This window comes from Rattus norvegicus, chromosome 4, assembly GCF_036323735.1.
Source record: "Rattus norvegicus strain BN/NHsdMcwi chromosome 4, GRCr8, whole genome shotgun sequence".
Classification (NCBI taxonomy): domain Eukaryota; kingdom Metazoa; phylum Chordata; class Mammalia; order Rodentia; family Muridae; genus Rattus; species Rattus norvegicus.
Window position 1 is genome coordinate 168,157,858 of NC_086022.1, and position 27,455 is coordinate 168,185,312.

General features: G+C 37.5%; 1 long non-coding RNA gene across 1 annotated transcript; it reads right to left on the reverse strand.

The window, feature by feature from the left end:
- Positions 1-5,111: 5,111 nt before the first annotated feature.
- LOC108350777 (uncharacterized) lies at positions 5,112-10,117 on the reverse strand. Its single transcript, XR_001837736.3, has 3 exons — positions 10,036-10,117; positions 6,809-6,857; positions 5,112-5,920 (listed from the first exon to the last, which is right to left on the reverse strand). It is a non-coding gene; the product is annotated as an uncharacterized LOC108350777 (long non-coding RNA).
- Positions 10,118-27,455: the final 17,338 nt, after the last annotated feature.

The following is a 27,455-nucleotide window of genomic DNA, read 5'->3' on the forward strand; positions in this document are numbered from 1 at the left end:
CAGTTTGTTTATCTACGTCTTTTTATTGGAGAGTTGAGACCACTGATGTTGAGAGATATTAAGGAATAGTGATTATTGCTTCCTGTTATATTCATATTTGGATGTGAGATTATGTTTGTGTGCTTTTCTTCTCTTTGTTTTGTTGCCAAGATGATTAGTTTCTTGCTTTTTCTAGGGTGTAGCTTGCCTCCTTATGTTGGGCTTTACCATTTATTATCCTTTGCAGTGCTGGTTTTGCAGAAAGATATTGTATGAATTTGGTTTTGTCAAGAAATATCTTGGTTTCTCCATCTTTGTTAATTGAGAGTTTTGCAGGATACAGTAACCTGGGCAGGCATTTGTGTTCTCTTAGGGTTTGTATGACATCTGTCCAGGATCTTCTGGCTTTCATAGTCTCTGGCGAAAACTCTGGTGTGATTCTGTTAGGTCTGCCTTTATATGTTACTTGACCTTTTTCCCTTACTGCTTTTAATATTCTTTCTTTATTTTGAGTATTTGGTGTTCTGACTATTATGTGACAGGAGGAATTTCTTTTCTGGTCCAATCTATTTTGAGTTCTGTAGGTTTCTTGTATGTTTATGGGCATCTCTTTCTTTAGGTTAGGGAAGTTTTCTTCTATGATTTTTTTTTCTTTTCTAGTATCTTTTTTTTTATTATTAACTTGAGTATTTCTTATATACATTTCGAGTGTTATTCCCTTTCCCAGTTTCCGGGCAAACATCCCCCTCCCCCCTCCCCTTTCTTATCGGTGTTCCCCTCCCCACCCTCCCCCCATTGTCCCCCTCCCCCCAACAGTCTAGTTCACTGGGGGTTCAGTCTTAGCAGGACCGAGGGCTTCCCCTTCCACTGGTGCTCTTACTAGGATATTCATTGCTACCTATGAGGTCAGAGTCCAGGGTCAGTCCATGTATAGTCTTTAGGTAGTGGCTTAGTCCCTGGAAGCTCTGGTTGCTTGCCATTGTTGTACATATGGGGTCTCGAGCCCCTTCAAGCTCTTCCAGTTCTTTCTCTGATTCCTTCAACGGGGGTCCTATTCTCAGTTCAGTGGTTTGCTGCTGGTATTCGCCTCTGTATTTGCTGTATTCTGGCTGTGTCTCTCAGGAGCGATCTACATCCGGCTTTACTAGTCCTTTGAGCTGGGAGTCTTCACTCTCTTCTATACCTATTATCCTTAGGTTGATCTTCTCACTGAGTCTTAGATTTCCTGTATGTTTTGAAGTAGCTTTTTCTGTTTTACATTTTCTTTGACCGTTGTGTCGACAATTTCTCTGGAAACTTCTGCTCCCGAGATTCTCTCTTCTATCTATTGTATTCTGTTTGTGATGCTTGTATCTATGGCTCCTTGTCTCTTCCTTTGGTTTTTCTATATCCAGGGTTGTTTCCCTGTGTCCTTTCTTGATTGCTATTATTTCCATTTTAACCTCTTCTCCTGTTTGATTTTGTTTTCCTGGAATTCTTTCAGGTATTTTTGTGATTCCTCTCTATAGGCTTCTCCTTGTTTATTTATGATTTCCTGGGTTTCTCTAAGGGAGTTCTTCATGTCTTTCTTGAAGTCCTCCAGCATCATGATCAAATGTGATTTTAAATCTAGATCATGCTTTTCTGCTGTGTTTGGATATTCGGTGTTTGCTTTGGTGGGAGAATTGGGCTTCAATGATGCCATGTAGTGTTGGTTTTTGTTGCTTGGGTTCCTGTGCTTGCCTCTCATCATCAGGTTTTCTCTGGTGTTACCTTGTTCTGCTATTTCTGACAGTGGCTAGACCTTCCTATAGGCCTGTGTGTCAGGAGTGCTGTGGACCTGTTTTCCTGTTTTCTTTCAGCCAGTTATGAGAACAGAGTGTTCTGCTTTCAGGTGTGTAGTCTTTCCTGTCTTCTGGTCTTCAGCTGTTTCTGTTGGCCTGTGTCCTGAGTCCACCAGGGAGGTTGTTTGGAGCAGAAAAGTTGGTCTTACCTGTGGTCCCTCGGCTCAATTAGCTCCTGGGGGGCTGCTTTTGAGCTCTTGGTGAGGGCAGCAACCAGGAGGGTCTGCGCTGCCTTTTCCCAGAGCCCTGTTGCACTGGGGTCCCAGATGGCATTAGGTGTTTTCCTCTGGAGACAGAAATGTGGGTAGACTGTAGTCTCTTCTGGCTTCCCAGGCATGTGTGCCCCTCTGAAGGTTTAGCTTTCCCTTCCACAGGATTTAGGTGCAGAGAACTGCTGACTGATTCCCTTCCCAGAAACTTTTTTAATTCCTTAAAGCATGGACGTGCTGTTTGCAATTAGGTGTAAGGTAAACAGAGGGAGGATCCTTTCTACCACTGATAATTGCATTCTAAGATTGATTTATTTGTTTAAGGTTTATATTTCCTGGTCAGGAAAACATGACCTTAGATCATACTTATTAAAAGGCTGCAGAAGTGACAGGGATCCAAGACAAAGAGAACACCTGATCATATGGATCGAGTATTTTGACTATGCCACTGATATTGTACTTAACTGAACCAGCTATATTGTGACATCAATTAAAATAATAAACCAGATTATATTTTAAATGCCCTGCCCATGTCACCCACCTATGCTTTTATCATGAACTTTTGCTTCTTTTTTTCTCTTCCTGAACCTGTATCCAATTCCGATAACTTATTGCTTCCTTTCTATTCACTATGAATCTATAAGTCTTCCCTCTCAGACATTCCTATGACAAAGGCCATACTTCATATCCTGTGGAACTTGGAGCTGCAGAAAGCCAAGTCTTCTGGGATTTGGCCTCTTCTGCCATTCATATGAAATTTGATGGGTTGAAGACTGTTTGCTCAATTGTTGGTCCCACTGTTTGGTGTATATATAGGAACACACTAGGATTCTGACATTCAGATTTTCACTGCTTTTTTGTTGCTGTTTTAGTTGTTGTTGTTTTTATTTAGGGCCACATGGAGGTATGAACAATGTGCCCAAGAGTTTCCAGATTTGTTTTCTCTTTGACCAGTCAATTTTATGTGATGATTTTAAAGAACCATAAAAGAGACTCAGTTGCCAGTGTCTCTCCATAATTTCATATTAAGTTTGTAGTGAATCACTGTGCTATATTTTGTGTTTTACACATTTCATCATTTGAAGTTTAAACAGAAGAATCAAAATGAATATTTCATTATAGAATGATGTCAAGTAGAACATGGATTTGAGAGGAAAGATGCTAATGACCATAGGAAAATGAAATCTTCATAGGAGAAAGAAATAACTCCAACAAATATGAAAATGTGAACTCAACAAAACAAGAAATTGGAAGTAAAAACGGGCATTTGAAATGTTTTACAACAAGGGGTGAGAGCCATTGAAGTCTATGGATAGTTATGTTTGAAAAGAACCTTACTTACTTAGCTAAAGTTACAAAGGGATTAAATGAGAAGGAATGGAAAAGGGAAAGAGAAATAATGAGAAAGAGATAGAGCATGTCAGACTTACTGGTGCATGCCTGTAAATCCAATACTCAGAAGGTCACAATTTTCTCTAGTTAAAGCGAGTGCCAGGTCAACCAGGGCTATGTAGTAAGACTCTGATTAAAACAGCAGCAGCAGCAGCAACAGCAACAGCAACAAAATTAAATTAAATTCAAAATTAGAGGGAGGTACATTTTAGTCCTTATGAGTTCTGAACCTAGTTAGAGGAAAAGATAGAATTGGCCTTTCCATTCAATTTTTAGTTGTGTGAATATGTCCTTTTGTTCTGAAGACTTCACATTTTACTACATCCATTTATTGAAGCACAAGAAATGATAAACAATGGCATGTTAGTTTATAATATTGCAATGTATCATGTATCACTGCCTCAGGGGTAGATATTATTTCTCTAGCTGAAATAAAATTTCAGGGTGAAATTTAATTTCATGGGCCATTTCAATTCCTGTTTGAATTATTTCTCACCAGGGTTTAATCTGATTCTGCCTGCTAAAGGCCTACCCTTAATGGTACACACAATTATGGTGAGGTCACATTTCAGAAAAGCACCATTTTAAAAGGTCAGCAGATATTCCTCATGTTTCCATCTCTCAATAATTTAGAGAAGTAATTAGAACCCAGAACTGGCACCCAAAAGATAAAACTTATGAAACAGCCCTGTTATTAATCTAGTCCCTCAGGGTGTCACTCATTTAATAATCCTGAGAATACAGAAGCAACACCCAAAAGAGAAAAGTTATGAGAAAATCCTGCAATTAAACTTGGTAGAACTCTATCCAAAAATCCAGAACCCCATAAAATGTGGATACAAACAGACTTCAGAAATCCTAAATAATAAAACTCAAGGGGAAGTGCAAGGATCAATCTGGAAAGGGTGAATGAAACTGAGTTGGCAGTTGTACTGAGGGCAGGTGGAGATGAGAACAGGAGGGATCAAGGGAGATAATCCTCCGAGAGAAGACTGTAATTGGGGGATTTTCAGGGGTGACATAATAGCCTAGTAAACTGGAAACTAGCTGTAATCTATAAGAGTGAGCCTAGTGAAGACTGCTAGTAACATGGGAAGGAGAACGTGAACTGGCCAACTTCTTTAACAAGTCAAAGCACCCAGAGGAGAGAATGGAACACCAACCCAACCACGAAAACCTTGATTAAATTTTTTCCTTTCTGCAAAATATGCTTGGGTAATAGTGGCACAGAACTTTCTGGACTGAATAACCAATAACTGATCCAACTTAAGACCCATACCATTAAAGAGCTCTCTTGCCTGAAAATGTCTTAAATCTCAAGAAGCAGGTGCTAGGCAGCCTATAGACCTACAATAGAAAAAGTGCACTAGAGCACCTTAAATGCTTCATTTAGCAACAGATGAGAGCAGATTAAAAGACTCAGAATCAAGCATAAGAGGGCTTCAGAGAATCTGGAAGAAGATTAAAAGGAAGAATTGAAGGAAGCAGAGCTTAAGACCAGCTTGGGTTTGACAAAAACCTATCTGAAATGCAACTACTAAAAGTCATATCATCACAAAAATAGATATCAGCCCATCCCAGAGTATGACATCAGGAAATAGAGAAGCTGTATACAATCCTTCTAGATAAATGATCAGGAATTCTCTCTATTAAATGCAGGTATTGCAAGTAACACAGAGACATGAAGAGAGATCTAGTAACTAAAGAATGCAATTCAATTATAATTTATTCAAATTCAGATTGATCAAACTAAGTTTAAATATCACATTTATCATTTATGAAAGTGTTGGATAATTGAATACTGAAATAGTTAGAAATGAATAAACACTTCTCTGTTGCCAAAAGACTGCTCTAGGAAAGGTATTTTCTCCTACCCAAGAATCTGGGGTATATCACTGGAAAAGGGAAACAGGCCAAGAGCTAGAGTAGTAGATTAGGGACTATTCCCCAGAAACTATCTATCAAGGATAATAAAATAACCATAGTCTGAGTTTCTGAGCATGGGGTACATTGTACACACTTAAGATGAAATGCGTGAGTGAATGTGAACACAGAAGACATGGGATCAAGGGAGGGTGTTCCTGTAATTCTATAAACCAAGTCTACTAAATTGAAAAGGTAGTCATTGAGAAAAGGGAACAGTGGAGCTATGCTCCTCAAAGGCATACCTGAACAAATCAACCCAGTCCTGGATAACTACAGATTAGAAAATTCATTAGAGTCCTAATCTTCCTATTCCAAAAACAGGACAATAAAATTGCTGCCTTCTACTGCTTCCAGAATGATTAGGTTCTTGCTGAGAGGAGTCCTGCTGCTGACTTGCTGTTTGGGCTGATGCAGAGTTTTCAAGAGAAAAAGGCAGTTGCTCTTGAGCCCTTTTTACTTCTTTCTGTTCATTTTCTTGTGCATTCCTGGCAGTGTCTGAAGGCAAATGATTAGCTCCTAGTGGTGATTCTGGCTGTTTATCATTCAACAGGAGATGATTCTTTTCTGAACTTTGGTTTTGTTCCACAGGATCTGCATAGAAAGGGCCAGATGGTACAAGCACACTGATAAATAACTTCTCTCTTGTTTCCTTTTCCTGATCTGATCTCAAGGTCCATTCTCTCAGAGCCTGTCTGCCAATTGCTAGCTCCCTCTTCTACAAATACTCATTCTTTCTTTCTAATTACAAATTCTAACAATGCAGAAGTTTCTGTATTTGTAATCCTCATAGAAGTATGCTCCTACATCTGGCGAACAAGATGTGTTTGGCTACTAACATAGCACATGAAGTGTCTCCAAAGAAAGACGCATAATAATGGAAAAGAAGACTATATTGACATCAGAAGCATCTCCAATTGTGCTACAGGGCATTAGATGAGATCTACACATGTATAAAAGGTTTTATTCCAGGTTCCCAATTTATAGAATAAAATATAAGTTAGCTGTTTAATAAATTATATACTACAATTCTGGAAAATGATAAATAACAATAGTGCTGTCTAACAAATTCACTAAATGCCTAAGGATAATGTGCCCTGTTTCATTTTAGACAATTAACTAGTAACCAGAGAGGCAAAGAGAAAACTCCTCCTGAAGCTCTAGAATTAAAGAGAAACACAAAGGAAGGAAGAAACCTTGGAGCCTTTCAAACTCAGAGTAGTCAGTATTAAGGCATTTGCATTTTCTGCCTCATTTCACAGTGATGATTTTGCATTGGAAGCAGATCAATTATTTCTGCCATTATGGGAGTTTTATCTCCCCTCCATTCAGTAGGCTGAATGCAATTATGTCTCCAGCATTTATCTATCTGCACAGTTAAAGAAATATCTATTCATCCCTAAGATAAAAAATATGAAACAACACATTGAAAAACTGATAATTAAAAAGCACGATTAAAAAGGATGATGGATAGGACTTTACCTTCATGGAGTACAGAGGGCTCAGCATTGTTGACCTTCTGAAATAAAGCCTAGGAAAAAGAGAAAACTGAGATCACAAACTTTCAGAGTTTACTGAGGTCCTATGAGAAAATGTGACTTCCAGATTAAAACTTTCAAGAAAATCTGAGCTCAACAGTGTCTGACATGTTTTTGGAAAAGTATGGGAAAGCAAGAACATGTAGGATTTCCCTATGCTCTTACCCTCCAAATCAAAGCATAAAGATCTGTTTTATTCTCCCACTTTAAATACTACTACTAACTGCTGCAAAACTGCTCCTTATTTGTAATTAACTACATATTTCAAAATTGGGCTGCATGATTCACCAGGAGAATAAGTCCTACCCCTTTGACTTTTCATTAATCCTAAGTACATTCAAGAGGCAAATCCCAAAGTATACATGTTCTCTTGATATTGTGGATATTAACTCAGTAAAATATGTAGATTTGTCTCTGATACTTCTACGTGTCTAGAGCATTAAATTTATTCTATATTTCTATACTTTGAGTTAATCCTGATATGTTTGTTTGTAGCATGTTTCTGACACAAACTTTGCAGTAAAGCTGGCTATTCCTAATATTCTCTGACTATGAGAATATATTCACAAATCTGACTTTTTAACTGTTTCTTTAAAGTGTGTAAAGAACTTATTAAAAATAAAATGGTCTGCCTTGTTCTCTTCAAGCATTTTATGGCTTTCAGATATAATATTAAGTAAAAAGACTATGTTATAGGGTCAGGGCATGACATTTCTAGTCTTTACTACAGAAATCCTACAGTCCTGTCCTTTTCAACTATTTCCATCATCTCTCCACTCCTTTTTCCATTACTTTTCTTGGATGTGTCCAGAACGCACCCTGCGTTCATTGATATACACACATCTGTGCTCTGAACTGGCCTCAGGGCCAGCAAGGCTGCTATCAGCAGTACCACAATCATCTTTTTTTTTGTTCTTTTTTTTCGGAGCTGGGGACCGAACCCAGGGCCTTGTGCTTCCTAGGCAAGCGCTCTACCACTGAGCTAAATCCCCAACCCCACCACAATCATCTTGAAGCAAGCTCTGAACTTTCTCCCAATTGTCTTCTGAAACATGCAAAGCCACACTCTTTATAAAAGCAAGACAAACAATGGTATCTTTGATCAACCATTATGTGACCTTTTCTTTATTTTTCTTTGAATCTGTAGCAAAGTAGGTTACAGTATGAGAAACTGTCAATGTGCCTTATCTACTGGGGCAACATCTAAAGTGGTAATGATATTAAAGGGCAATTGTCTCTTACAGCCAAGTATTATTCCATTGTTTGTATGTACCACATTCTTAATCCACTCAGGAGATATAGAACATTGAGTTTCCCTGTCCTAGCTATCATGACTAGAGTGACAGTGAACATGCAGAAATAGTTGAAGAATGGGAGGTTGAGTCCTTTGGCATATGCCAAGGAATGTTGAATCTGGGTCGTGAGGTAAATATACTTTAGAGTTTCAGAATTTCTCTTCTCCATTTCCATATTGATTGCCCTAGTTTCAACTCCCACCAAAACTGAAGGGGAGAGTTGCCATTTAAACATCTTCTACAGCACATGTTGTCAGCTCTTTTCTTGTTCTTCACCATTCTGACTGGAATTTCATGAAATCTCAATGTAGAATTAATTTGAAAATATCTAACTCCTAAGAATTCTGAACACTTTCTTCAATATTTGTTAGCCATTTTTTACATCCCAGTTTTCATTTGAGCCTTTTGTTTTCTGGGTTGTTTCTCTGTTTGAGTTCTCTATGTATTCTGGACATTAATCTATTATCAGAAGTGTAGCTGTCAATCATTCTCTCCTACTTTATGAACTTTATCTTTACTTGAACTACTTTTTTATTCACTGTACAGAGTTTTAGTTTTATGTAGTCCTGTTTGTCAATTATTAACCTTAAATCCAGTCTAACTGGAGTCTTAACAAGAAAACTCTTCTCTATGTTTGTATATCATTCAGTACTGCATACTTTTTCTTCTAATAATTTCATTATTTCATATGTAGATATTTGATCCATTTGGAATTTATTTTCTGCATAATGTGGTGAATTTGTATCGAATATTCTTCTACATGTGAACATTGAGTTTTTCTAGGACAATTTGTTGAAGGTGCTATCTTCCCTCCATTGTTTATTTTTGGCTTTTTAATCAAATATCACATGGTTCTAGCTATGCACATTCATGTGTGGGACTCCTGTTTCTTTCAATTAATTCACGCATTTATTTTTGCTAATACCATATTTTTAATGCTATACATCTATAATGTTCCTGGAAATACGATTTTGTAATCTACCGACCATTATTTTTTCCTCAGGTTAATTTTGACTACAGAATGTTTTGTACCTCTATATGAAATTGAGGACTTAGACAATTTCTTTGGAGAATGTCATGGATATTTTCATTAGTATATTGAATCTCTAAATTTTGATTGGATAGACATGTGTACAATGTTAATTATGCTAAACCATAAAATGGGAGATCTTTCCATCTATTCATACCTTCTGACATCCTTTTACTTCAGTGATTTGAAGTCATCAATGTAGAAATTTTTTCATATCTTTGATTAGGCAGTCAGTGCTTCTTGCAGAGAAGCATAGAATACCTAACAAAAAAATATAGTTCCAGAAAGGGGAAATTTCCCTCAGAGTTGTTGGTCCAAGAAACCCTAAAATGATACCAGCTGCCATTTTCCTTGGTTGCATTCTAGAACTTAAGTGTAAGACATTATTAATGATGACATTGCATACTTTAGAGATAAGACTTTGAAGAATAAATCTACAACCATTCTGGAAACCTCATGAATGTTAACTAGCTCCTCTAGTATCCCAATTTTCTAAGAATGTTGCTAAGGAAGAAAAGTAGTCAACAGTTTCTGCACTCATCAAGGAAAGGACATTCCTCTTCACCTCAGAGTCAGTAGGAGAAGATCACACAGATAAGATTTGTGACCAAATCCGTGATGCTGTTCCTGATGCACACCTTCGGTAGGACCCTAATGCTAAAGTGGCTCATGAAACTGTTCTTAAACTTGAATGATCCTTCTTGCTGTGGAAATTTCATCCAGAGTTGCCATTGATTACCAGAAAGTGGTTTGTGAAGGCATCAAGGACATTGGATACGATGATTCTTCCAAAAGGTTTGACTATAAGACTTGTAATGTGTTGATTGCCTTAGAACAACAACTCACCAGATATTACCCAGGTGTTCATCTTAACCAGAATGAAAAAAAAAACATTGGGTTTGATGTTTGTTATGCCACTGATGAAACTGTAGAGTGTATGCCTTTAACCATTGTCTTAGCACACAAGCTAAATGCCAAACTGGCTGAACGATGTCACAATGGCACATTGCCTTGGCTATGCAGTTTCTAAAACTCAAGTAATTGTGCAGTATATGCAAGATCAAGGTACTGTGGCTCCCATCAGAGTCCACACAATTGTTATATCTAGTCATCATGAGGAAGAAGTTTGTCTTGATGAGATGAGGGAGGCTCTAAAGGAGAAAGTTATCAAAGCTCTGGTACTTAGAAAATACCTTGAGGATGATACAATGCTGATTTGAATGACTGAAAAATCATTGTGGATACTTATGGCAGTTGGGGAGCTCATGGAATAGGGGCCTTTTCAGGAAAGGATTATACTAATGTGGACCCCTCAGTTGTTTATGCTGGTCATTGGGTGGCAAAATCTCTCACTAAAGGATGTATGTGCAGGAGAGTTCTTATTCTCTCATATTGGAATTTATTATCCATTGTTGATCTCATTTTCCATTATGGTACTTTTCAGAATGAGAGAGAGCAATTAGAAATTGTGAAGAAGAATCTTGTTCTTTGTCCTTGGGTTATTGTCAGGGATCTTGATTTGAAAAAGCCAATTTATCAGAGGACTGCAGCCTGTGGCCACTTTGGTAGGGACAGATTGCCATAGGAAGTGCCCAAAAAGCTTGAAAGTGTTAGCCTTCCCTCTCACCACTACCAGACTTGTTGGCATAGGTTACAGAGAAGCCTTCAAGCTCTGATGGAAAGGGCCTTCTTCCTAAAATTTTCTGTCATCTTTCAGCATCTGATAAGTTGCAGTCACTCCAATCAGTGACATGAATTTTAGCTTTTGTGTGGGACTGTTAATTGGGCTTGCTATTCTCTCCCTACATATTTGTTCATCATTATAATGGATATAGTGAGCATAGGTGACCCATTAACTGCCTAGAAACAAACACTGTAGTGAATAATGCTTTGAAATCAAACTTTTTCACTGTATCACCTAATCCTCCAAAGTCCTAATTCCAATTACTTTCCCAACAGATGCTGAAAATGTCCTTGTAACATGCACGTTAATTACTTGCAGTTTGACTATAGACGGCCAATGCCACAGCCCTGTCAGCATGAATTTGTAATGTCTTGAGCTCTATTTATTGACTGTGAGGCCCCTTTTCTTATCCTCCCTGTAATTCAGTCATCTCTATTTATGTAGTTCTTTGTCAGGGAATGTTCTTATCCAATCAATCTTGCATGAAATTAAGGTTTCAGTTGTAGTTCTAGCCTGACTCAAAGACAAAGGCAGTTAAAATTAAACCATCTCCCTGGTGATTTTACTAGGAATTGCCTCCTCAAGCAGTACCATTTTAAAAAATCTTTCTACTTTTCAGCTGTCTTTGGAGGACTATATAATAATGTTTTATTTAGCAAACCAATCCTATGCATGGTTTCAGCACTAGACAAATCTCACCAACTTTTACTCTAGAAAAACAGGCACTTGACACCCTTCTGATGTCATACAGGGCAGTATCTGAGGGTCTATAGGTTTCAGTTAGGTACCAGGTAACTTTTTTTCTTTATACAAAAGAGTACTCCACACTGCACAATAGCTCCTCCAAGGGTTTTAACTTTGCTTTATTTTCAAAACCAGATCCACAGAGCTTTCTGAATAGCTGGAATAGCTACAGAAAAACCAGCTTCCTTCAGAGAGCAGTGGTTTTGGTGGGGAGAAGGAAAGTCCTTCATACTTGAACATTTTCTAATTGTTTATTTTTTGTATTCTGGGATATGGTGTAAATACAGAGAAGCCATCACCTCAGATGTCAGCTTTTAAAAGATTTTTTTCTCCTCAACACCATGATTCCTTTAACATGTTTCCAGCATTCCTAGGTAGGCTAAGGTGTCCTACAGAAAAACTTTGGGTTAGACCTACAGGGCGTCTGGCTGGTGTTAACAGAAGGAAGGGCAGATCTGGTGCAGCTGGCCATGGCAAAAGTTGAATTGGCTGGTGTGGTACAGAGAAGCCAGCTTGTTTTCATGCTTATTCCATGACTGCTTGCCCTAAGCAATAAAGTGTCTTTCAGCATCTATTTTTGGAGGTTTATTATGTATGTCTGGTTCCAATTCCAACAGTTTAATGAAGATCTAAATAAAATGCTAAGTTCTGTCTCCCCCAATAAAAGAAAACTACTTCAACTATCTTAAACCAGTAGAGTGTCTAACCACATTCTAAATAGTTTTAATTTCCTGATGCAGTAATGAGTATGTGTTCTGAAGTTAAGATGTTAGGACTTGGTAAATCTTTACTAATTATGTGTTTATATTTGTTCTATACTTAAGGGCTTTAAGGGATATAAAGACGGTTCTAAGTTCTGATTGTTCAGCTTTGATCTTGCCTACATGTCCTGGAACAGAGTGGTAGCTTGTGCTAAATATCATTCAGCTCAGATCTACTTCCTGATTTCCTTCAGAATCAACAATAAGTGAGGAGTGTAATGTGTCATGAAAGACACCTGTGATATCTTGATTGAAATATCACTTGTGAACTCAAAGGACACAGAAATCAGATTATTGAAGAATTGAGAGTGAAAGGTATTATAGAGGAAAATGGGATGAAAAATTGAAAGGTATCAGCTTTAAGTTCTACACGTTATAAATACATTTTCTGCTTTAATTTTAGAATATTTATACAATTGTTTACTAATGAAAGATTTATTTTCATTTTTCAAGAATTCCATACAAGTATATAATGAAGTTTGACCAAATTAGACTCTTTTTTCCTCCAATTTCATTACTATTCATCCAACAAGCAATGTTTTTTTTTAATTTTGTATGTTGTTTCTTTGAAAGTTACTGAGTCCATCTACATGTGCACTGATGTAAAGTTAGATTATTTAGGTTTTTATATTCATGCCTATTTTTCATCATTTTCCTGAATATAACATAATTTATTCTCTTAAACATTTTACATAGTATTTTTATTCATATAAAATACTGATTTTTCTTGTGATACACTTACACATACATATCATTGTACTTTTCCCATAAGCATCTCTGACATTTCTTTACCTCATTGCTTCTAATACCATTCATCCATTACCGATGTTTGCATCTCTCTCTCTCTCTCTCTCTCTCTCTCTCTCTCTCTCTCTCTCTCTCTCTCTTGGTGTGTGTGTGTGTGTGTGTGTGTGTGTGTGTGTGTGTGAGAGAGAGAGAGAGAGAGAGAGAGAGAGAGAGAGAGAGAGAGAGAGAGAGAAAGATTGGGGATTTAGCTCAGTGGTAGAGCACCTGCCTAGCAAACGCAAGGCCCTGGGTTCGGTCCCCAGCTCCGGAAAAAAAAGAGAGAGAGAGAGAGAGAGAGAGAGAGAGAGAGAGAGAGAGAGAGAGAGAGAACAGAATTTTAACTTATCAGAAGATACACTCTTATAACAAACTGACCATTCCTATCAGAAGTTAAGAATTTCTCATAGCTCTACAGAAGATAGAGATGAAATTTCATCCCCAACTACCATTAAACTCTTGATTTTCTCTGGAACATGCTGTGGTGTCCTCTTTCTCTTTTAATTTTATTAATTAGTGTCTAATTATTATTGTTTGTTGCTTGATTGCTTGCTTTTAAGTATCCCAGACTTGCCTTGGACACACTGTGTATCTAAGACTTACCTTATACTTTTATCTCCTTCCACTGCATCCCAACAACTAGGGTTATCGTTTAATTTTCAGAGATACTTTTTATTGCTACTAATGTCTCCATTGTTCTTACTCATGTCAGGAATGCCTGTGAGAAATGTACATATGAATATATCACAAGAAAACCTATTTTTAAACAATGTATAAATAGCAGTATAATATAGCTAAAAAAATTGATATTGTAATAACCCCAGCATTGTTATTCTTTTCTCATAATGGCTTTGAAGACCCAGGGTATTTTATGACTCTTTCTAAATTTTAGTATTTTAGATTATTTCTATAAAGAAATATGTACTTATTGAAACAAGTCCAAGTATACATTACATTTGATTGATAGTCTTCAACACAAGGGTTATAGTCCACTACAGTACTAAAAACATGAAACTTCCCTAAGAGTTTTGAGCAAATAAAACCTCCATAACAATATCAGTTTTATCATATCCCGATCTTCTACATAATGGAAGAGGGAGGGAAAAACATAAGGTTCAGAGGACCAGGGCATTTACAAGATAGTGTCTTTTATAAATGACAGAGAACTGCATGCTGAGATCCTCACAATATTTACCTAAACACCACTGTCACAACAACAGAGCCATTTGGAATGCCTATGTATTTGGGGGAACCACATAAGGCACTATTCCTAGATGAAGATCTACAGTAAATTATTGAATGCTGAGAGAGGCAAACTATTCTTCTACAAGATTTAGTCCCTGGTATATATTTTCAACTGGTCTACCCTAAACTCATACACATACAAGCAACAATGAATGGGTGAGCTAGTCAGATGCACAAGCATGTGTTGTAGAAATTAGGTCTGATTTTTTTCTCCAAGCCCCATGACCCCAGAAATAATACTCAGGCTCAAAATAGATTTACAAATACCTTGACCATATAGTTAGCATAGCTAGGCTGCTCTCCTACTAGGTCATAATTTAACCCATTTCGTCTAATCTATGTGATGTGATATGACTGGTTACCTGTGCTCAGGTATCATGAGATTGTCTCATCACATTTTCCTGGGTGAGTCTCGCTGTGCCTCAATCAATCCCAGAATTATTATTGCCTCCCAGATGTGCTACCTTCCATGCTACCCTTTCCTATCGACCATACGGTTTTTAATTGGTAAGCTATGTGTCCATACCATACACAAGATAGTCTCTCTACAATTCCTTTTTTTGTACAGTTAATTTTTTTTCTTTCAAATATAAACTGAATGCAATAACAATTATGAGACAGTTATGAAAACTATTGGATAAGATTTATATTCATAATGGCCAATCCATAGATAGCATTTGGCAACTTTAAAATAATATTTGGTTATCTATAAAATCTTGTTTTCAAAGTATTTTACTTAATTCAATTTCTATTCTAATTTGCATTACCAACCAAAAACAATCATCTTATACATAAAAACACCTTTTCAGGTCCAAAAACAATTTAAGCTTAATTGTGAGACTGAAAAGATTTAGTCTTCAACCCCATCAGACATCTGAGAAGGAATACTTATTACCTGAGTAAGAAATGCAGACAAGCAGCTTCTAAGATTATATAAGATAAACATAGGTGGCTTCCTGAAGTGTTTCCCAGAATTTTCTGTATAATGTTAGAGCATCATCTTCAGCCTTCTGGCCTAGTATATCTGACAGACCTTTCATAAAGCAGGCACTATGTAGGACCTGCTTACCCTGTAATGGCAGAGCTTGGCAGTTGACTTCCCTGTATCCACTTGTCCTTTCTGGACAAAATTTTGTCTGTAGTTGAAATAGGGGCATTTTCTTTTCCCAGTAGATAGCTTGCCACAACTGATGCAACTTCATATGGAGGTTATTGATGCTCCTCATCCTTGAAGTGGAATGTGGGTACAGTCAGGGGTTGACATGACTCATGGTCAAAACAGATCTTTAATAATGAAGCAATTTCAAATGCCCTATTCTCGGGATCTCTGTATGCCAACTATTTATTTATAATATACCTGAATTGTCAAACATTATTCTTAGCTATTTACTATCTAAATAATCTTGAAAACATCTTATTGTAATTAACTGAACTAGTATTTAATATAACCATGAGTTTGACTATCTGACCATTAATTTGTATTTTTCTTTCATTTATCCCTAACAGTTTATAATAGCAGCTTTTAAAAAACTAAAGCTTTATATTTTATCTTTAAAAATTATATAAGCATATTTTCAGATAAAAATTAAAATACATATACATTGTGTATATCAAAATTAACCTTAAATTAGAATCTATATACAATAGCCTATAAACTGTATCAAAATAACCTTATTTCTGTAACAATATACAAAACTCTGTACCAATGTATCAAAATATAACCCCAATTTTGTACCCACATTACATGTGCAAGTCAGTGTGGTTCTCTCCTTTGTTCCTTCTCTTTACCTAATTTCTTACCTGAAGCTCTACGATATTCCCTTGGTTGAGACCACATATCTCCAGGTTCCCTCCCTCATAGTATCTTAGACTAAGCACTTATATTCTGTCTTCTGAGAAACTCAAAACCGTGGGGATATTTTCAGTAAATTACAAAATATTTTCACTAAAATGTCATTTCTGCGCCCCTGGCCCCTACTTTATCATGAACTTTTTCTTCCTTGTTCCTCTTTTCCCAAATCTAATCAATTCTGATGATCAATTGAGCAGTTTCTCTTCACTATTAATTCCTTGTCAGATATTCATGTGACAAAGGCCTCACTTCAAACCCTGTGCTAGGTGGAGGTAGAGTGGGTTATGTTCTCTGATATTTCATCTCTGCTACAATTGGTTCACCTCTTGCTATGGTGAAAACGGTTTCTCCTTTGTTCATGAAACAATTCATTAATACCTGCTGCTCCCACTGCTTCCTGTGCACAGGTGGGAATACACTGAGTTTCTAATGCACATCCCTGGGTTGTTGTACTTTGGATTTAGAGTAATAATAACAGATTGGTTCATGGAAAATGTCCCCAAAAGTTTCAGGATGATCACTTTTACATGATATTTTTAAATACCCAAAAAGAGAAAAATCATTGTCTTTCCAAAATTTCATGCTTAATTTACACTTGATTCATATTCTGTAGTGTGTGTTTTATGTTATTTAACTTAAGGGAAACTCATTTTTGTTTTCTGTTCTATAAATTATACAATGAAAAATCTGTTTCTGATGAAAATATAAAATTTATTTCCTCAAATTGAGAAAAGTGTGAAAGGCTGGAAGTGCAACTATACATATACAGATGTAAGACTTATGGAAATTTTTAAATAATAATTTTAAATCAATAAAAATTAGCCTCCATTAGAACTAAAAGTTTAAGAGGATTTAATTCTGTCTTACCCGTGTGTGTTTCTTATCAATCGAAGTTTGAATACAAGAAGCTTGATTGTTCATATAGAGTGTGAGGCTCAATCTGGTATAGAATGAGAAATTATAGGAAATAATGAATCAAATATATAAAACCATAGAAAAATATAAATCTTCATAAGGAAAATAAATAAATCTTACAAGGATCAAAATGTGAACTTAATGAAACAATTAATTGAAAGGAAAAATAAATAGCTTGGATATATTTAGCAGCAGGGTCACTAATATGTATGATGTGTGACAGTCAGTTCTTAAAATGGTTTTGATAGGTAAGAGATTCCATTTCTTACCAAAATTATAAAAGGAGGAAAGGACATAGAGGGAGAGAAGGAGAAAAACAGAGATGGAAGCAGGAAAGGGAAAAGAGAGTGAGAAGGAAGAATATTCCCAGGCTTAGTGGTATATGCTTGTACTATATATAAGATATGCCAGGTCAACTAGGGCTAAGTAATGAGACCCTGATTCAAACAAAGCACAATACAACAAAACAAAACAGAAAGAGGGAAACTTCAGTTCTGATATGGTCTGGGAGTGTTTACAGGAACTGATTGCCTTGCTCTTCCTGTTTATTTGTGTAGTTAGATTTTTAAAAAAATGTCCTCTTGTTTTAAACACTTCAATTATGCCACCATGGGTTTCTGGAGGTTGGGAAATGGTGACAAATGATTCCTAATACTGCAATGTTGCAATGTGCTGTGTTAGCACTGCCTCAAGTGTGGATATTGATTTTATTCATCTACCCAGAATCAAATTATATACTGAAATTCTCACCCCCTAACTCAATGCATAGGCCCTTTTACATTCCTGTACAGTTTTTCGCCAGAGTTTAATCTGATAGGTTTCTGATGAAGGAATGACCTCTGCTGGCTTCACACAGTTATTCTAAGGGTACTTTCCATGAAAAGTGTTCTTTTCAAGGATTTAGGGGGAATCCCCTATGCTTCCCATTTTTTAAAGAATCTACATATGTAAAACCATCTGGCCGTGGACTTTTTCTTGTTTTGTTTGGAAAGATAATAATGACTATTTCTATTTCCTTAGAGGTTAGGAGACTATATAGTTTAATTGACCTTGATTTAATTTTGGCATATGGTATCTACCTAGAAAATGATCCATCTCATTTAGATTGTCCAGTTTTCTTGAATATAGGTTTTTGTAGTTGGTTCTGATGATTTTTGGAATTTCCTCAGATTCTGTTGTTATGTCTTCCCTTTCATTTCTGATTTTGTTAATTTGGATATGGTCTCTGTCCCCTTTAAGTTAGTTGGTTTAGGGTTTATCTATCTTGTTGATTTTCTCAAAGAACCAGGTCTTGGTTTTCTTGATTATCTCTATTTTTCTCTTTGTTTCTCACTGGTTGATCTCACCTTTGAGTTTGACTATTTCCTGCCATCTACACTTCTTGGGTATGTTGATGTCTTCATGTTATAGAGCGTTCAGGTGTGTGGTTAAGTTGCTTTTATGGGATCTCTCCAATTTCTTCATGAAGGCAAATAGAAATTCAAATATGAATTTTCTTAAGACTGTTTTCATTGTGTCCCATAAATTTTGGTATGTTGTGTCTTCATTTTCATTGAATCCTATAAAGCTTTTGATTTCTGTCTTTATTACTTTCTTGATAAAGTTATCATTGAGCAGATACTTGCTCAGGATCCATCAGTATGTGGGCTTTCTGTGGTATTTGTTGTTCTTGAAATCCAGTCTTGGTATGTGGTAATTTAAGAGAATGCTAGGGATTATTTCAATCTTCTTGGTATGTTGAAACAGGGTCAGATAGTTTTAGTGCAGAATTATACCAGACTTTCAAACTATTCCACAAAATAGAAATAGAAAAAAAAACTACCTAATTCACTCTATGAAGCCATAGTTACTCTGATACCTAAAACACACAAAGACCCAACAAAGAAAGAAAACTTAAGGCCAATTTCACTTATGAATATCAATGCAGAAATACTAAGTAAAATTCTTACAAACCAAATCCAAGGACACATCAAAACCATCACTTACCACAATGAAGTCGGCTTTATCCCAGGAATGCATGGATGATGGTTCAATATCGAAAATCCATCAATGTAATAAACTATGTAAACAAACTCAAAGAAAAAGAGTCATGTAATCATTTCATTAGATGCTGAAAAGACTTCTATAAAATACAACAGCACTTCATATTAAAAGTCTTGGACAGATCAGGAATCCAGGGCACATACATAAACATAATAAAAGCAATCTATAGCAAACCAACTGCTGACCCTAAATTAAATGGAGATAAACTAGAAGCAATCCCACTTAAATCAGGGACAAGACAAGGTTGCCCACTCTATTTTTATCTATTCAGTATAGTACTTGAGAGTCTACCAAGAACAATTAGACAACAATAGATCAAGGGGATACAAATTGGAAAAAAAAATTCCACTAGAAAATTCCTACAGTTGATAAGAAAATTCAGCAAAATGGCAGGATATAAAATTAACTCAAACAAATCAGTAGCCTTCCTTTATAAAGTGATAAAGAGGCTGAGAAAGAAATTAGGGACCAGCCCAACTTCGGATCCATCTCATCTGTGGGCACCAAAATGTGACATGCTATGCACCAAGATTGTTGATGCTATGATGAACTTAGACAGTATCCTGGCATGGCTCTCCTCTGAGAGGCCCTATTAGTAGCTGAATTGAACAGATGCAGATACTCACAGCCACCCATTGAACAGAGAATTTGGGGACCTCTATGATTGAATTACAGGAAAGACTGAAGAAGCTGAAAGGGAGAGCGACCCTGTAGGCAGACCAGCAGTCTCAACTAACTAGGACACCTGGTTGCTCCCAGAGACTAAGCCACGAACCAGGCAGCCTATGGGCTGGTTCGAGGCCTGAGTCACATATATAGCAGAGGACTGCCTGGGCTGACTTCAGTAGAAGAAGTGCTTAATCCTTGAGAGATTTCAGGCCCCAGGAAAGGGGCTGGACTTAGAGAGGAGTACCCTTTCAGTGAAAAGGGGGAGGAGGTATGAGATAAGGAACTGTGTTGTGGAGGGGGTAGAGGGAAGGCGTAATGTAAATAACTACATAAATAAATAAAAAATATGTATGATCAGCAGAGTCAGCCTACCTAATTACCATAAATATGTAAAATTAAAGTGAAACTAAAACCATAAACATAAAAATTGAAGTAATATGCTTAAAATACACACGTACATGCATATACAAAAAAAACAGTATGAAACATTATTCTCATTATGGATTTTCTAAATTTTATTTTATCTTTTTTTTTTGGAACTCAGGAAACTGTCTGCCATCACACCTGTGGAAGGCAAAGCCTATGCTATGGACAACCCAGCCCCCTTGGATGTAACAGTTCAATGGTACTGTGAAAACTTGATCTTTGACAAAGAAGCCAAAGACACAGACAATGGAAAAAAGAAAGCATCTTCAATAAATGGCTCTGGTCTAGCTGGTGGTCTTTATGTGGAAAAATGAAAGCTGATCTATATTTATCACCTTATACAAAGCTCAAGTCCAAGCGAATCAAGGATTTAAACATAAAAACAAATACACTTTTTCTTAATGGGGAAGTGTCTTGATCACATGGGCACTGGGGAAAATTTGCTGAACAAAACATCAATGGCTTATGCTCTAAGATCAAGAATCAACAAATGGGACCTCATTAAACTGCAAAGCTTCTGTAAGGAAAAGGAAACTCTCATTAGGACAAAAGAGCAGCCAACAGATTAGTAAACCATCTTTACCAATCCTACATCTGATAGAGTGCTACTATCCAAAATATACAAAGAACTCAAGAAGTTAAACTCTAGAGAACCAAATAACCTATTAAAAATGGGGTACAGAGCTAAACAAAGAATTCTCAGCTGAGGATTATTGAATGCCTGAGAAGTACCTAAAGAAATGCTCAACATCCTTAGTCATCAAGGAAATGCAAATCAAAACAACCCTGAGATTCCACCTCACACCAGTCAGAATGGCTAAGATCAAAACTAAGGTGACAACAGATGCTAGTGAGCATGTGGAAAAAGAGGAACACTCCTCCATTTTGGTGGGATTGCAGACTGGTACAATCACTGTGGAAATCAGTCTGGAATTTCCTTATTAAATAGCTTATAATACTACCTGAGAACCCAGTTATACCATTCCTGGGCATATACCCAAAAGATGCTCCAACATAAAACAAAGACACAATTTCCACTATGTTCATAGCAGCCTTATTTATAATATCCAGAAGCTGGAAAGAACCCAGATGCCCTTCAATAGAGGAATGGATACAGAAAATGTAGTACATCTACACAATGGAGTACTACTTAGCTATCAAAAACATGACTTCATGATATTCATAGGCAAATGAATTGAACTAAAAAATATCATCCTGAGTAATCACAGAAAACCACACATGGTATGCACTCACTGATAAGTGTATATTCACCCAAAATCTTGAATTACCCAAGATACAACCCACAGACCACATGAAACTCAGGAAGAAGGATGACCAAAACATGGATGCTGCACTCCTTCTTAAAAGGGTGAACAAAAATATTCATAGAAGGGGATATGGAGGCAAAGTTTGGAGTAGAGACTTAAGGAATAGCCATTTAGAGCCTGCCCCACAAGTGGCCCATAGCGGCAAACCATTGAACTGAAAATAAGACCCCATTGGAAGAATTAGAGAAAGTATTAAAAGAGCTAAAGGCACTTGCAACCCCATAAGAACAACAATGCCAACCAACCAGAGCTCCCAGGGACTAAACCACTACCCAAAGACTATACATGGACTGATCCATGGCTCCAACTGCATATGTAGCAGAGGATAGCCTTGTTGGTCACCAATGGAAGGAGAAGCCCTTGGTCCTGCCAAGGTTGGACCCCCTCAGCATAGGGGAATGGTGGGGGGTCAGGAATGGTGGGTCGATGGGGAGGGAAACGCCCTTATAGAAGAACGGGAGGGTGATGAGATATGGGGCTTATGTCTGGGAAACCAGGAAAGGAAATAACATATCCAATAAAAAGCAAAAACAAACAAAAAATCCCCAAAAAACAAATATACTGAATCTTAGAAGGGAATTTGGTACAGAACCAGGAACTCATTGGGACATTTCCTGAACAGAACACTAATGGCCAAAGCTAAAAGATCAACAATTGATAAAATGGACCTCATGAAACTGAAAAGCTTTTGTAAGGCAAAAGACATCAGCAATAGGACAAACTGGCAACCCATAAAATGGGAAAAATCTTCACTACATTTGATAGAAGGCTAATATCCAAAATATGTAAAGAACTCAAGAAGTTAAAATTCAAAAATACTGAATAACTGAATGGGGTACAGAGCTAAACATAATTCACAACAGAAAAATCTTGAATGGCTGAGAAGCACTTTAAGGTAAGTTCAGAGTCCATAGTCATCAGAGAAATGCAAATCAAAGCAATCCTGAGATACCACCTCATACCAATCAGAATAGCCAAGGTCAAAAACTCAAGTGACCGTACATTCTTCTGAGGATGTGGAGAAAAAGGAACACTCCTCCACTGCTGGTGGGATTGCAAACTGGTAAAAACCACTTTAGAAATCAATCTGGAGCGATGACTGGATGGTTAAAAGCACCGTCTGTTCTTCCAGAAGAACCAAGTCCAGTTCTGAGCACACACATGGCAATACCCAGCACCCACATGGCAATTCTGTGACTCCAACTTCTAAGATACGTCACCCTCTTCTGTCCTCTACAGGCAACTTGCACATACATGGAATAAACAAACATAGAGGACATATTCCTATACACATCAATCAAAATACATTTTTTTAAAAAATATAAAAGAAAGAAGAATCCACAGAACCAATAATAACATAAAATCAATACGTTAGAGAGAAGACATAGAAATAGCCCTATATTCAACTTGGAAAAGCACAAGAGTCAAAACCACAATAAAATACTGTTGGTGCCATTAAGGTCCTTGTGCAGTAATGTCTGAAGGGAGTCAGGGTCCAGAGGTCTTGGTCTTTGGTATTGTTGTTGTTGTTACTGCTGCTGCTGCTGCTGCTGCTGCTGCTGCTGCTGCTGCTGCTGCTGCTGCTGCTGCTGCTGCTGCTGCTTGGTTTTGTTTTACTTATCCTCACTGGATGAAAGGTCTCTCCTATTTTCCAGTAATATATGATCTAAAAAGTTAATATATGTGGAGAAAATATCCATCAATAAGAATATCATGCCCTGGGGATGTAGCCCTGTGCTTACCTAGGACATGAAACACTAAGTCCATATCTCAACACTACCTAAGAAAAGAATAAGTGTCATCATACCCTGGGAAAGGGGAAAGTAAAGACAAAAGAATTAGAAAGTATCTAATAGACAGGGAAAATAGTGATAAGAAGAGGAAGGAATGATTCAGGGAGGAATAGACAAGGTGTGTGGCAGGGGGAGGGTATTCGAGGAACTACTGGAATAGTTGACTGTTTAGAAGGCCATGTGGAAATCCAGTGCGGTAAAACATCCTAGAACCTTTGAGGGTTAAGCTGACAAGGTTTCCATAAAAGAAAGCATATGTAATCTAAACTGACAGTCTCATGTAACCAGACTGGACTTGCAATGGTAGGACTATGACACCAACCAACACACAAAACCTTCAACCCTCAACTGCCCTGCCTAGAAGATGATCTGGGGCAATTTTGGTTCAGTTTGTAGGTCTGACAAAATGATGACTGGCCTTTCTGAAGGACCACTAGAGGGAGCACACACATGTCTGACACTACATGGACGGCAGGACCCACCAACTAGGTGGCTGAGAGTCCCAAGAAAAACCCAAGAGAATAGGGGGGAAAGTCAATGTAATGATTCCTAATGATATTCTGCTATAATCATAAGTCAGTGCCTAGCTCTTTCTTTAACAGAGCGTTTCCCCACAAGAATACCCTTGGCAGGGAATAGAGAGGCAAAGATTAAAACAGACGCAGAAGGAACACCCATTCAGAGCCTGCCCCACAGGTGGCCCATACATATACAGCCACCCAATTGGACAAGATGGATGAAGCAAAGAAGTGCAGGCCGACAGGAGCCGGATGTAGATCGCTTCTGAGAGACACAGCCAGAATACAGCAAATACAGAGGCGAATGCCAGCAGCAAACCACTGAACTGAGAACAGGACCCCCGTTGAAGGAATCAGAGAAAGAACTGGAAGAGCTTGAAGGAGCTGGAGACCCCTTATGAACAACAATGCCAAGCAACCAGAGCTTCCAGGGACTAAGCCACTACCTAAAGACTATACATGGACTGACCCTGGACTCTGACCTCATAGGTAGCAATGAATATCCTAGTAAGAGCACCAGTGGAAGGGGAAGCCCTTGGTCCTGCTAAGACTGAACCCCCAGTGAACGTGATTGTTGGGGGGAGGGCGGCAATAGGGGGAGGATGGGGAGGGGAACACCCATAAAGGAGGGGAGGGGGAGGGACTAGGGGGATGTTTGCCCGGAAACCGGGAAAGGGAATAATAACACTCGAAATGTAAATAAGAAATACTCAAGTTAATAAAAAAAATAAAAAATAAAAAAACTAAAAACAGAGCGTTTCTCCAATCAACTGATGATAATAGATGCAAAAACCAAGAATCAAATATTAGAAACCACTCAAAAGGGAGAAGATTTTAGGGGTATACAGGGGTAAAGGACACCAAAAGATAAAGGCCCCCAAAATTAAATTATCATGAGTCATAGAGGTTCAAGGACACTGAAATAACAATCATAGAGCCTGCATGAGTATTAGCTAGATCCTCAAACAAAAGCTGTGGCTGTATAGATTGGAGTTTTCCTGAGACTGTTAACAGAATGAGTAGGTGTGTTTCTGACTCTTGCCTGCTCAGGGGACACTTTTCCACCTACTAGATTGCCTAGTCCACTCTATGTCAGCGATTATGTGTAGATTTATTGCATCCTGTTGTGCTTTTGCTATCTCTGAAAGACCTGACGTTACTGAAGGAAAAAGAAGAGCAGTGGATCTTGTGGGAAGGGGAGGTAGGGGCACTTAGATGAGGGAAGGAGGGTAGCCTATAGTACATGTGTATTGCATAAGACAAATATAAGGAAAAAAGAAAAATGTTAAAGATTTCTAAAGTTATATAGTCATATAGTTATATAGTTATAAAGGTCAGGCTGAGCTTCATAAAACCGTATCTCAAATACAACTAATAAATATCATATCATTACAAATAAATGTCAACCTGTATCACACAGGGTGTCAGTAGAGACTAAATTGTAAGAATCCCTTCAGGAAAAAATGGTCAGGAGATTTGCTCTCATTTAAAGGTGCTAATTGCGAATGGAGTGTGATGAAAAGATTTAGTTATTAAGAAATGTCAATTAAGTTTAATTTATGTGGGTAGGCTAAAAATGAGCCTTGGTTTATGGGATATTTTAAAACATTAGTAATTGAGGAGAAATTAACTTTTGTAAAGGAAAATTAGCATATATCACATAGGAATGATATATATATATTATTGTTGGTGGCTAACAGGCTATAGTTTTAGAATTATTTAATAAGTTTGTTTCTGATACAGAGAGGGAGGCATTTAATACATCACTCTAAGCCTAGAGCATCAGGGTTGGGACACAGATATGCATACGGTTCTATCTCCAATTACATGCTTATGCAGTTACAAATAATTTCACAGTTATAACCTCATGACATAAATTTACATATTGATAGAATTTAAATTTTTATATCCATTCAAATTGTTTGGAAAGTGTTCCTTCATCAATATTATACAGGTTACATTATTCAACAACATTGTTTGAGTATTGTGTCCACTTGAAATGACACACTGTATACCTCTGCCATACCCTATTCTGTTGAGCCAATATCCAAAGTAGGAACAAAATGCTTAGGACATTCTGGTGTGTCAGATAAGAGATCAGTGGAGCCACTAGTCCACCATTCCTTTGCTCCTCTTATGAAGGGGAATTTTGTTTTTGTGTGCCCTCCATCACATACTGCAGAGAAAATCCAAACACTCCTCAAAGACACATGTAGTCCTGCTCACTGCAGGCCTGCTAGCCCTGAGCTCAACTCACTTCACCGATGAAGGTATGAAAATTTGAATATGGATATTTGTAATTGTGAGTGGGGCATAGGAGACCACACTGCTGAGAGCAAAGCAGAATGGAGAAAAACTGACTTTTGAATTCACAGGACAAAGGTAAGATCAGTTATGTCTTCAGTAGGAGTCAAGAACTGTTTGCTATTAAACTATATTTAATGCTGTGTAAAAGAAATAACAAAGCAGCCAGGGTAAGAGTTTCAATCTTAAAGATATGTTTCATTCCTATGTTGTCCAGTTTTATGGTAAATAGCAAGGCTGATAATGAAGACCAACTAAGAAAATATCTTGATAATCAAAGCACACAGTAGTTACAACTAGATAGATTCTACACAGAATGCAGGATATATAAAAGAGATAAAAACTATCACATTTCCTTCAGAGGCAGTGTGTCACATAAGGAATGTTACTTTCTCTAGAGAAGGAAATAGATCAGAATCCATTGTACACAATTCCCATATTCATTACTTCAGGAGGAAAAAAGCAGTATATGTAATTTTGTCCAAAAGTTATATTCTTAGATTCATTCTGAGAGCATGTAAATAGAAAAAAGTGTTTAGAGATAGAAAGGTGTGAACAGAAATGAATATTAAAATATGGAGAGTAAAACCAGGTATGGTTCCTTATTCCTATAATCTCATCCCTGGCTTGGAAGATCAGGACTTCACCCACTGCCTCCCTCCTCCCTGCCCTGGCATTCCCCTTCACTGGGTGGTCCAGCCTTGGCAGGACAAAGGGCTTCTCCCATTGATGCCTGATACGGCCATGCTTAGATACATATGCAGCTGGAGCCGTGGGATCTTCCATGTGTACTGTTTTGTTGGTGATTTAGTCTCTGGGAGCTCTGGGGGTGTCTGGTTTGGTTGATATTGTTGTTCTTCCTGTGGGGTTGCAAACCCTTTCAGCTCTTTCATGCTTCTCTAACACCACCATTGGGAACCCTATTCTCAGTCTAATGGTTGACTGTGAGAGCCTCTCAAATACAGCTATATATGTCTCCTGCCAGCATGCACTTTTTGCCAGGAGAAATTTGTCTGGGTTTGGTAGATGTATATGGAATGGATCCCCAGGTAGGGTAGTCTCTTATGACCTTTCTTTCAGTCTCTACTTGATATTTTGTCTGTGTATTTCCTCCTGTATTCTGTTCCCCCTTCTAAGAATGACAGAGGCATTCACACTTTGGTCTTTCTTCTTCTTGACCTTCATGTAGTCTGTGGATTGT